The sequence below is a fragment of the Musca autumnalis genome, unplaced genomic scaffold (assembly GCF_047663935.1).
Source record: "Musca autumnalis isolate F117 unplaced genomic scaffold, ASM4766393v1 scaffold_3, whole genome shotgun sequence".
Taxonomy (NCBI): domain Eukaryota; kingdom Metazoa; phylum Arthropoda; class Insecta; order Diptera; family Muscidae; genus Musca; species Musca autumnalis.
The window spans coordinates 9722001-9735612 of record NW_027411866.1 but is presented as its reverse complement, the minus strand read 5'-3'; the positions used below and the strand labels follow the sequence as shown (position 1 = coordinate 9735612).

Genomic DNA, 13612 nt, shown 5'->3' with positions numbered 1-13612 from the left:
TGTTCCTTAAAAATCCACGCCTTTTGTTGTGATGTTGCTTGGGAAAATGTTCCTTAAAAATCCACGCCTTTTGTTGTGATGTTGCTTGGGAAAATGTTCCTTAAAAATCCACGCCTTTTGTTGTGATGTTGCTTGGGAAAATGTTCCTTAAAAATCCACGCCTTTTGTTGTGATGTTGCTTGGGAAAATGTTCCCTAAAAATCTACGCCTTTTCGTGTGATGTTGCTTGAGAAAATGTTCCTTAAAAATCCACGCCTTTTGTTGTGATGTTGCTTGGGAAAATGTTCCTTAAAAATCCACGCCTTTTTGTGTGATGTTGCTTGGGAAAATGTTCCTTAAAAATCCACGCCTTTTGTTGTGATGTTGCTTGGGAAAAATTTCCTTAAAAATCCATGCCTTTTGTTGTGATGTTGCTTGGGAAAATGTTCCTTAAAAATCCACGCCTTTTGTTGTGATGTTGCTTGGGAAAATGTTCCTTAAAAATCCACGCCTTTTTGTGTGATGTTGCTTGGGAAAATGTTCCTTAAAAATCCACGCCTTTTTGTGTGATGTTGCTTGGGAAAATGTTCCTTAAAATCTACGCCTTTTGTTGTGATGTTGCTTGGGAAAATGTTCCTTAAAATCCACCCCTTTTTGTGTGATGTTGCTTGGGAATATGTTCCTGAAAAATCAAAGCCTATGGCTATGTATTTGTATTTTTCGATATGTAATTGGCTACATATTAAATGTTCCTCAACACCCAAGGCTACTTCCATTAAAATTAATAACAAAAGCAATATTTTGTAAAATTTCTCTTGGTGATTATTGTGTTGTGTGTCTCACATTCCCCAACTCTCTGCCGATAGCAGCCTATTATTAATGTTTCTTTAATGGAAATTTGCCAAGGTAATTTAACACCAACCAACAACATATAAGAAGCGTTTGAACCATTGAAGCGTTTGAACTTCAAATAACGTTGAAAATTTCATTACTTGGCAATATTTTCGTTCACTAACTTTATTTTGCCAATAAATTTAATATCATAGATTCTCTTTGCTAGAATCTGATGATAACTGTATTTGTCTGGGAATTTATAGCGGTTGTATGGTACCTAAGACCATAAGCCTATAAAGTGATTTTGTAATTTTTTTGCTCTCTTTGTTGTTGTTCTTCTTTATATTCTGCTCTATTATTAAACATAGGTTTGTTTGGCAAGCTGCTGGTTATTTGCTGGGTGTACTTGAACAGCAAGCAACCAGCCCAACATATTTAACTGTTACTTTTTTGCCATCAACGGCGGCGGCATCGTCGTCGTTACACTTGAAATCTTAGAAGCTTAGGAAGTGCTACTAGTGCCATTATTTTGCTGGTAATCATTATTTCACCGCTATAATATTGATGGACAGTAAAACCTGTTACACAAATGAAGAGCATAAACAAAATAAAATTATAATTGATGAAAATGGAAGAATTATTATTTTTAAAAATTACATTGCAGAAGTGATTTTGGTTCTGGCCAAACAATTAAATAAAAAAAATATTTTTTAATAATTTTTAATTTTCCTCTAATTTTTAGATTTAAATAGGCTTTAGTGTATATTGAAAAACAAAACCTAATAAAGAAAATTAAACGTCTCTTCAATATGAAGTCGTTATGTTGTACAAAGTTCTATTTCAAAGAGTCGGAAGCCAAGAAAATCCATCATTTTTCTTAACTATCCCCTATAATTACGAATTTATGAGTTAGAAAGCCTTCTCAGATTTAAAATTCAAATAGTTCTTCCGAAACAATATTATATAGCAATAATAATATGGTCTTGCCTTTAACAATTCCTCTTGAAAACAACAGGTTCCAGACTTTGAAATCAGCCTTTACATGACCTTGCATTTGTTCCATCTCTGCTCTGGGTTGATTGTGTTGATCCTAAAATTACCAACTTCTCTCTTTTGTGGGCGCCTCTTTGAAAAGTTGTGCCACATATTTTTTTTTTGTAATTGAAAGTAAATAATTGTTTAATACACGCTGTTGTGCAATATCCGCATATATGTCTAGGCAAAAAAACAACAACAAAGCAGTACAAACAAAAAAAATGAGTCAATAAATAAAAAAATGCTTCAACATAACAAGTGTAAAATAAAAATCAGTTAAGAGTGCCGCACAGTGGGTTGAATAAGTCAACTATATAAAATTTGCAATTTTCTCAACATGCCGCAAGAAGTACATAAAATGTTTATCATTAAAAACTCTACGATAAGTTATGAACATATAAAATTCAGAAAATTCTTATAAAAACTTTCACAATCCTAAGGAATGATTGATTTCCAATAATTGACGTTAGGCTTATCGAAAAAATTATAAGAATAAATAGCAAAAATATCTACAATTGAAAATAATCTTAAAAAATTCACAATCCGCAAAAAATTAAAGAGCATTCTATTTGCTTTGATGACCCCAAGAGAGTCTTAAAAATATTAAAATCCATTCCCTGGCTATGACATTTCTGACCCCAGATTCCTGATAGAATTAAAATTAATAAACAAAACCCTTTATAAGTGTTCAAGTTCGTTTCTTAAGTCTTTCGTTTGGAATTCACAACATTCTCCCTTCACTTCATTTATTTATAATTTATTTCAATACTTAGCAAAAAAATTAATTGTATCTTCTCCATTTTTCTTTTCAGGTATGTTTCTAAAATGTTCAATTTAATGTTGATGGTAATGTAGCTCTCAAGGAAATTAATATTTTTATACAAAATAATGAGCGGATAACTATTTTCTATAGCAAAGTGCATCTTATGAACTTATCTAAAGGAAAAACTAATCCGTTAAACAGTTCTATTAGAAAAGCTAGATACAATGATTTTTCTATATACATAATACTGCCAATGAACATTTTACCTATGGGAAAATTCATCGAAAGAACTGAAAATACTCCAGGAACTGATAGTTTTCCTACGGGAAAAAAACGTTGAATGTCGAACTATGAACTTTTTTCTATGGAAAAGCTCATCCGATGACTTTTTCCATGCAAAAGTTTATTCTATGAATTTTCTATGAAAACGTTTATCCAATGACATTTTTCTATAGAAAAGTTTATCCGATGAACATTTGTCTATAGAAAAGTTCATGCGATGAACTCTTTTCTATGGAAAGGTTCGTCCCATGAACTCTTTTCTATGGAAAAGTTTATCCAATGAAATTTTTCCATGGAAAAAAGCCGATGAATTTTTTTCTATGGAAAAATCCGATGAACTTTTTTATATGGAAAATGTCATACGATGAACTTTTTTCCTATAGAAAAGTACATTCGATGAAGAGTACATCCGATGAACATTCGAAGAAGAGTACATCCGATGAACCTTTTCTAATGAAAAGGTCATTCGATGAAAATGTTCTAAAGAAAAGTACAAATCATCCGATTTGCTATAGAAAAGTTTATGCAATGAACGTTTTTCTATGGAAAACTTTACCAGAGCATTTTCATATAAAGAACTTTCCTCATAGGAAATGTACTTTGAATGAACTTTTCTATAGAAGAATGCTGACAGAAAGATTCATAGGATGAAATATTTCCTATAGAAGAATTCATCAGATGAACTTTTTCTATAGTAAAATTCGTCCGACGAAGAAACGTTCATCCGATGAACTTTTACCTGTAGAAAAGTTCATCCGACGAACATTTTCCTATAGAAAAGTTCATCCGATGAACATTTTCCTATAGAACCTTTCTTCCGATGAACATTTTCCTATAGAAAACTTCATCGGATGTACTTTTCAATGGGGAAATCTTTCCTATAAAAAGTTCATCCGATGAACTCTTTCCTATAGAAAAGTTCATCCGATGAACATATTCCTATAGAAAAGTTCATCCGATGAACATTTTCCTATAGAAAAGTTCATCCGATGAACATTTTCCTATAGAAAAGTTCACCCGATGAATATTTTCCTATAGAAAAGCTCATCCGATGAACATTTTCCTATAGAAAAATTCAACCGATGAGCATTTTCCTATAGAAAAGCTCATCCGATGAACATTTTCCTATAGAAATGTTCATCCGACGAAGATTTTCCTATAGAAAAGTTCATCCGATGAACATTTTCCAATAGAAAATTTCATCCGATAAACTCTTTCCTATAGAAAAGTTCATCCGATGAACATTTTCCTATAGAAAAATTCATCCGATGAACATTTTCTATAGAAAAGATCACATGATGAACTTTTTCCTATAGAAAAGTTCATCCAATGAACTTATTCCCATAGAAAAATATATCCGATGAACATCCGAAGATGAGTACACCCGATGAAAATTTTCTAATGAAAAGGCCATTCGATGAAAATATTCTAAAGAAAAGCACATCCGATGAACTTTTTCCTATAGAAAAATTCATCCGATGAACATTTTCCTATGGAAATGTTCAGCCGATGAACATTTTCCTATAGAAAAGTTCATCCGATGAACATTTGTCTATAGAAAACATTTTCCTATAGAACAGTTTATCCGATGAACATTTTCGTATAAAAAGGTTCATCTGATGAAACTTTTCACATAGACAAGTTCATCCGATGAACATTTTCCAATAGAAAAGTTCATCCGACGAACTCTTTCCTATAGAAAAGTTCATCCGATGAACATTTTCCTATAGAAAAGTTCATCCGATGAACATTTTCCTATAGAAAAGTTCATCCGATGAACATTTTCCTAGAGAAAAGTTCATCCGATAAACATTTTCATAGAGAAAAGTTCATCCGATGAACATTTTCCTATAGAAAAGTTCATCCGATGAACATTTTCCAATAGAAAAGTTCATCCGATGAACATTTTCCAATAGAAAAGTTCATCCGAAGAACTCTTTCCTATAGAAAAGTTCATACAACGAACTCTTTCCTATAGAAAATATCATCCGATGAACATTTTCCTATAGAAAAGGTCATCTGATGAACATTTTCCTATAGAAAAATTCATCCGATGAACATTATTCTATCGAAAAGTTCATCCGATGAAAATTTTCCAATAGAAAAGTTCATCCGATGAACATTTTCCTATAGAAAAGTTCATCCGAAAAGCTCTTTCCTATAGAAAAGATCATACAACGAACTCTTTCCTATAGAAAATATCATCCGATGAACATTATTCTATAGAAAATATCATCCGATGAACATTATTCTATAGAAAAATTCATCCGATGAACATTTTCCTATAGAAAAGTTCATCCGTTGAACGTTCATCTGATGAACTTTTGTCTATAGAAATGTTCATCCGATGAACTTTTGTCTATAGAAAAGCTCATCTGATGAATTTTTGTCTATAGAAAAAGTTAATCTGATTAACTTTTGTCTATAGAAAAGTTCATCTGATGAACATGTTCCTATAAAAAAGTTCATCCAATGAACTTTTTGCTGTGGAAAAGTAAATCCGATGAACTTTTTGCTTTGGAAAAGTTCGTCCGATGAACTCTTTGCTATGGAAAAGTTCGTCCGATGAACTCTTTTCTATGCAAATTCTAATCAATGAAATGTTTTGATATGGAAAAATTCATTCGATGAACATTTTCCGATGAACATTTTCCCATAGAAAATGTCATCCGATGAACATTTTCCCATAGAAAATGTCATCCGATGAACATTTTCCCATAGAAAATGTCATCCGATGAACATTTTCCCATAGAAAATGTCATCCGATGAACATTTTCCTATAGAAAAGTTCATCCGATGAACATTTTCTTATAGAAAAGTTCATCCGATGAACTTTTTCCTATAGAAGAAATAGAGAAGTTCATCAGATGAACATTTTCCTATAGAAAAGTGCATCTGATGAACTTTTGTCTATAGAAAAGTTCATCTGAAGAACTTTTTTCTATAGAAATGTTCATCCGCAGAACCGTTTTCTATAGAAAATTTCATTTGATTAACTTTCGTGTGTTAAAAAGTTCATCTCTCTTCTATTGAAAAGTTTATCCGATGAAATATTGTCTATAGAAAAGTTCATCCGATGAACTTTTTCCTATAGAAAAGTTCATCCGATGAACTTTTTCCTATAGAAAAGTTCATCCGATGAACTTTTGTCTATAGAAAAGTTCACCTGATGAACTTTTTCCTATGGAAAAGTTCATCCGATGAACTTTTGTCTATAGAAAAGTTCACCTGATGAACTTTTGTCTATAGAAAAGTTCACCTGATGAACTTTTGTCTATAGGAAATTTCATCCGATGAACTTTTGTCTATAGAAAAATTCATCCGATGAACTTTTGTCTATAGATAAATTCATCCGATGAACTTTTGTCTATAGAAAAGTTCATCCGATGAACTATTGTCTATAGAAAAGTTCATCCGATGAACTTTTGTCTGTAGATTGTTAGTCTATAGAAAAGTTCATCTAATGAACTTTTGTCTATAGAAAATTTCATCAAAGTTCATCGGATGAACTTATGTCTATAGAAAAATTCATCCGATGAACTTTTGTCTGTAGAAAAGTTCATCGGATGATTTTTAGTCTATAGAAAAGCTCATCTGATGAACTTTTGTCTATAGAAAAGTTGATCCGATTAACTTATGTCTATAGAAAAGTTCCTCTTATGAACTTTTGTCTATAGAAAAGTTCATCCGATGAACTTTTGTCCATAGAAAAGTTCATCCGATGAACTTTTGTCCATAGAAAAGTTCATCCGATGAACTTTTGTCCATAGAAAAGTTCATCCGATGAACTTTTGTCTATAGAAAAGTTCATCCGATGAACTTTTGTCTATAGAAAAGTTCATCTGATGAACATTTTCCTATAGAAAATTTCATCCGATGAACATTTTCCTATAGAAAAGTTAATCCGATGAACATTTTCCTATAGAAAAGTTCATCCGATGAACACTTTCCTATAGAAAAGTTCATCCGATGAACATTTTCCTATAGAAAAGTTTATCCGATGAACACTTTCCTATAGAAAAGTTCATCCGATGAATATTTTCCTATAGAAAACTTCATCCCATGAACATTTTCCTATAGTAAATTTAACCCGATGAACATCTTCCCATAGCAAAGTTCATCCGGTGGACTTTTTTCTAAAGAGGGGTTCATCCGATGAACTTTTTTCTATAGAAAAGTTCATTTGGTAAACTTTTGTGTGTTAAAAAGTTCATCGTTTTTCTATAGAAAAGTTCATTCGATGAACATTTCCCAATAGAAAAGTTCCTCCGATAAACATTTTCTATAGAAAAGTTCCTCCGATGAACATTTTTCTATAGAAGAGTTCATCCGATGAGCATTTTTCTATAGAAGAGTTCATCCGATGAACATTTTCCTATAGAAAATTTCATTTGATTAACTTTTGTGTGTTAAAAAGTTCATCTTTCTTCTATAGAAAAGTTCATCCATTGAACTTTTTCCTATAGAAAAGTTCATCTGAAGAACTTTTTTCTATAGAAATGTTCATCCGCAGAACCGTTTTCTATAGAAAATTTCATTTGATTAACTTTCGTGTGTTAAAAAGTTCATCTCTCTTCTATTGAAAAGTTTATCCGATGAAATATTGTCTATAGAAAAGTTCATCCGATGAACTTTTTCCTATAGAAAAGTTCATCCGATGAACTTTTTCCTATAGAAAAGTTCATCCGATGAACTTTTGTCTATAGAAAAGTTCACCTGATGAACTTTTTCCTATGGAAAAGTTCATCCGATGAACTTTTGTCTATAGAAAAGTTCACCTGATGAACTTTTGTCTATAGAAAAGTTCACCTGATGAACTTTTGTCTATAGGAAATTTCATCCGATGAACTTTTGTCTATAGAAAAATTCATCCGATGAACTTTTGTCTATAGATAAATTCATCCGATGAACTTTTGTCTATAGAAAAGTTCATCCGATGAACTATTGTCTATAGAAAAGTTCATCCGATGAACTTTTGTCTGTAGATTTTTAGTCTATAGAAAAGTTCATCTAATGAACTTTTGTCTATAGAAAATTTCATCAAAGTTCATCGGATGAACTTATGTCTATAGAAAAATTCATCCGATGAACTTTTGTCTGTAGAAAAGTTCATCGGATGATTTTTAGTCTATAGAAAAGCTCATCTGATGAACTTTTGTCTATAGAAAAGTTGATCCGATTAACTTATGTCTATAGAAAAGTTCCTCTTATGAACTTTTGTCTATAGAAAAGTTCATCCGATGAACTTTTGTCCATAGAAAAGTTCATCCGATGAACTTTTGTCCATAGAAAAGTTCATCCGATGAACTTTTGTCCATAGAAAAGTTCATCCGATGAACTTTTGTCTATAGAAAAGTTCATCCGATGAACTTTTGTCTATAGAAAAGTTCATCTGATGAACATTTTCCTATAGAAAATTTCATCCGATGAACATTTTCCTATAGAAAAGTTAATCCGATGAACATTTTCCTATAGAAAAGTTCATCCGATGAACACTTTCCTATAGAAAAGTTCATCCGATGAACATTTTCCTATAGAAAAGTTTATCCGATGAACACTTTCCTATAGAAAAGTTCATCCGATGAATATTTTCCTATAGAAAACTTCATCCCATGAACATTTTCCTATAGTAAATTTAACCCGATGAACATCTTCCCATAGCAAAGTTCATCCGGTGGACTTTTTTCTAAAGAGGGGTTCATCCGATGAACTTTTTTCTATAGAAAAGTTCATTTGGTAAACTTTTGTGTGTTAAAAAGTTCATCGTTTTTCTATAGAAAAGTTCATTCGATGAACATTTCCCAATAGAAAAGTTCCTCCGATAAACATTTTCTATAGAAAAGTTCCTCCGATGAACATTTTTCTATAGAAGAGTTCATCCGATGAGCATTTTTCTATAGAAGAGTTCATCCGATGAACATTTTCCTATAGAAAATTTCATTTGATTAACTTTTGTGTGTTAAAAAGTTCATCTTTCTTCTATAGAAAAGTTCATCCATTGAACTTTTTCCTATAGAAAAGTTCATCTGAAGAACTTTTTTCTATAGAAATGTTCATCCGCAGAACCGTTTTCTATAGAAAATTTCATTTGATTAACTTTCGTGTGTTAAAAAGTTCATCTCTCTTCTATTGAAAAGTTTATCCGATGAAATATTGTCTATAGAAAAGTTCATCCGATGAACTTTTTCCTATAGAAAAGTTCATCCGATGAACTTTTTCCTATAGAAAAGTTCATCCGATGAACTTTTGTCTATAGAAAAGTTCACCTGATGAACTTTTTCCTATGGAAAAGTTCATCCGATGAACTTTTGTCTATAGAAAAGTTCACCTGATGAACTTTTGTCTATAGAAAAGTTCACCTGATGAACTTTTGTCTATAGGAAATTTCATCCGATGAACTTTTGTCTATAGAAAAATTCATCCGATGAACTTTTGTCTATAGATAAATTCATCCGATGAACTTTTGTCTATAGAAAAGTTCATCCGATGAACTATTGTCTATAGAAAAGTTCATCCGATGAACTTTTGTCTGTAGATTTTTAGTCTATAGAAAAGTTCATCTAATGAACTTTTGTCTATAGAAAATTTCATCAAAGTTCATCGGATGAACTTATGTCTATAGAAAAATTCATCCGATGAACTTTTGTCTGTAGAAAAGTTCATCGGATGATTTTTAGTCTATAGAAAAGCTCATCTGATGAACTTTTGTCTATAGAAAAGTTGATCCGATTAACTTATGTCTATAGAAAAGTTCCTCTTATGAACTTTTGTCTATAGAAAAGTTCATCCGATGAACTTTTGTCCATAGAAAAGTTCATCCGATGAACTTTTGTCCATAGAAAAGTTCATCCGATGAACTTTTGTCCATAGAAAAGTTCATCCGATGAACTTTTGTCTATAGAAAAGTTCATCCGATGAACTTTTGTCTATAGAAAAGTTCATCTGATGAACATTTTCCTATAGAAAATTTCATCCGATGAACATTTTCCTATAGAAAAGTTAATCCGATGAACATTTTCCTATAGAAAAGTTCATCCGATGAACACTTTCCTATAGAAAAGTTCATCCGATGAACATTTTCCTATAGAAAAGTTTATCCGATGAACACTTTCCTATAGAAAAGTTCATCCGATGAATATTTTCCTATAGAAAACTTCATCCCATGAACATTTTCCTATAGTAAATTTAACCCGATGAACATCTTCCCATAGCAAAGTTCATCCGGTGGACTTTTTTCTAAAGAGGGGTTCATCCGATGAACTTTTTTCTATAGAAAAGTTCATTTGGTAAACTTTTGTGTGTTAAAAAGTTCATCGTTTTTCTATAGAAAAGTTCATTCGATGAACATTTCCCAATAGAAAAGTTCCTCCGATAAACATTTTCTATAGAAAAGTTCCTCCGATGAACATTTTTCTATAGAAGAGTTCATCCGATGAGCATTTTTCTATAGAAGAGTTCATCCGATGAACATTTTCCTATAGAAAATTTCATTTGATTAACTTTTGTGTGTTAAAAAGTTCATCTTTCTTCTATAGAAAAGTTCATCCATTGAACTTTTTCCTATAGAAATGTTCATCTGAAGAACTTTTTTCTATAGAAATGATCTGATGAACTTTTTTCTATTGAAATGTTCATCTGATGAACTTTTGGCTCCAGAACAGTTCGTCCAATGAACTTTTGTCTATAGAAATGTTAATATAAAAGTTCTTCCGATGAACTTTTTTCTATAGGACAGTTCATCCAATGAACTTTTGTCTGTAGGAAAGTTCATCCGATGAACTTTTGTCTATAGAAAAGTTCATCCGATGAACTTTTGTCTATTCATGCGATGAACTTTTGGCTATAGAAAAGGTCATCTGATGAACCTTTATCTATAGAAAAGTTCACCTGATAAGCTTTTGTCTATAGAAAAGTTCATCTGATGAAATTTTGCCTTTTGGAAAGTTCATCCGATGAACTTTTGCCTATAGAAAAGTTTATTCGATGAACTTTTGTCTACAGAAAAGTTCTTCCGATGAACATTTTCCTATAGAAAAGTACAACCGATGAACATTTTCCTATAGAAAAGTTCAATCGATGAACATTTTCCTATAGAAAAGTTCATCTGATGAACATTTTCCTATAGAAAGTTCATCCGATGAACATTTTCCTATAGAAAAGTTCATCCGATGAACATTTTCCTATAGAAAACTCCATCCGATAAACATTTTTCTATAGAAAATTCACCTGTGAACCGTTTTCTATAGAAAATTTCATTTGATTAACTTTTGTGTGTTAAAAAGTTCATCTTTCTTCTATAGAAAATTCATCCAATGAACTTTTGTCTATAGAAAAGTTTATCTGAAGAACTTGTTTTCTATAGAAATGTTCATCTGATGAACTCTTAGCTTCAGAACAGTTCAGAAAATTCATCCGATAAACTTTTTCCTATAGAAAAGTTCATCCGATGAATTTTTTTTCTATAGAAAAATTCATCCGATGAACATTTTCCTATAGAAAAGTTCATGTCTTTAACAAGTTCTTCAGTTTTAATAAAAGCTTCACTAGATTTTTCAACTGGAGAAGATCCTTAGAAGGCCTTCTGTGTATCAAAGACATTTAGACCTGTTGAAATTCTTCTATCCCCAAAATGTGTCTTAACTTCTAGACTTTTCGAAACAATAGTTTTTGTCGTCTTCCTTCCACTCACAACCCATAGTGTTTTATTTTGTTGTGTTTTTTTTTCGTTTCGTTCATTTATCCACCTCCATGCCAATTTATACGCGACATTGTTCCTGCAATCCATCCATTGGCTGTGCACACTCCTTCAACGATTTGCACTGCACATGCCTGCATGCTATTATAATCAATTTTTGACGACATGACGTTGCTTTCTTTGTTTAAGTTTTATTTTGGGCTTTTTAGTCGTTCATATTCGTAACACTGCAACGCCACACTTTAAGCCAACTTTGTCTCAAGCGGCAAGGCAATGGTGTGGGTAGTTGGTGCACAAACACACATAGATATGTAACACTTGGCAAATGAAAAGTGCATTTATTTTTGGTGTTTTTTTGTTTTATTTATATTTTGGGTTGTTAAATTAAATGAAAACACATTGTGGGAAGTGGGTATTGATAATGAATTGAGTGAATAAATTTTTTGAAAAATAAACAACAAACAGGGGAACCTCTTATGAGAGGGGAAAAGTGGAATTGGATACAAATATTTTTCCATGAGAGAAACTATGTGGTTTAAACACGGCATATAAAAGGTTATTTTATAAGTTGAGGTTCCACTATAACCAGCATTCTCCCATCACTCTTTCCATTATCGAAAATCCATTTTTGTTGATCTTTTTGAATAAATATTTTCTCTATTTCCGAAATTTGATTTTTGCTACCGGCTTTCATGTCTGCACCTATTCCATAATCTGCCAAAAAGGCACCTAAATGAAAACGGAAATGTTAAATAACTTTTACTTTAATAGCAAATATTAATTTTCATTGATTGTTTTATTTACATGGGTGGCTTGGTAAACAATGGGCAATAACCATTAATACGTCTGGCCACAAGTGATTTAAAGAGATAGAGAAAGAAGCAGAGGAAACTTTAAAAAATAAAGAAAAGTTGCGGCAAATACTAGAAGAGTTCAAAAGGAAAAACTTTAAAAATACCTTATAAGTTTTTCTAAAGGTGCGGGCTTCAACGTCCTTCATAGCCTTTATTCACTGTTTGTCTCCTGAAAAGACCCCAAAACAAATTTATTTTTAGCTTAAATCCATGGCAAATCGTACATCATCAAAACAAATTTGTAAAGATAATCCAAGACAAGAAATCAAAACAATTTTTTTACTGATGATTTAACCGAAGATTGTTTTTTATGATCCACATTTTGTAAGTACCCCATATTCACAGGTTGTTTATTTGTCTGAATAAAAACAAGCCAAAAAATTCCATTCATTTTTTATTTTTTTTTTCTTTTCTTATTAATGACCAGCCTATCCCCTTTATTTTGTTACCTTTTAAACGTTGATAAGGAGGTGTTATCACTGTTTGCCCACATAAAAAATCGCTCACTTTGGTTAAAATAACAAAAATGTGTCTTGTGCGAATTTTTTGGTTAAGCTGCCATGCCATGTTACATAAAATTGTTTTGTTTTGTTTCGTTACTGGTTTATATTCGCGTTTTTTGTGTGAAAGGCTTTTTTTCTTTTTGTGGCCCAAAATATTTTTGTTGTGCTGACTGACCCTCCTCCTTTGTATCTGTCTGTGACTGGTCATGTGTAAACAAAATATGAATTCGTTTTACACGTAACCTGTACCTGCCCAATCAATCATGTTAATTGTAACAATAAAAATTATTTTAATTGTTAAGATAGGATCTGAATTATTAAAAATACCCTACAGTTGGTGGAAAGAGCATAAGCAAACAAAAATGGACTTTAAAACATTTTTATAATGGGATAAGTTTTCTATAGAAGCGAATAACATCACAAATACGCTCCAAAGGTTGTATATAGAAGGCACAATACAAAGGACTTTTAAAGATAATCTGCAGAGATAATCTACCCTAAGAAACTTTATAGAAAGGTATTCTATAAACAGATGACATTCTAAAAATCTTCCATGGTCAAATTATCTTCCAGTGCTCTTTTATAGACAAACGCCATTTACCCGTCTTTTATTGACAAAAGACCTTTTAAACGCGTCCTTAGGCAGACGACATTTCGACACCTCCAA

At 31.7% G+C, this 13612-nt stretch overlaps 1 protein-coding gene and 1 long non-coding RNA gene across 5 annotated transcripts in view; one reads left to right on the top strand and one right to left on the bottom strand.

The window, feature by feature from the left end:
• The window catches only part of DAAM (disheveled-associated activator of morphogenesis-like protein), a 290481-nt gene that overhangs the window by 171652 nt on the left and 105217 nt on the right, over positions 1-13612 (top strand). The window lies entirely within an intron of this gene.
• On the bottom strand, positions 12024-13114 carry LOC141399639 (uncharacterized). Its single transcript, XR_012411890.1, has 4 exons — positions 12892-13114; positions 12547-12611; positions 12393-12479; positions 12024-12317 (listed from the first exon to the last, which is right to left on the bottom strand). It is a non-coding gene; the product is annotated as an uncharacterized lncRNA (long non-coding RNA).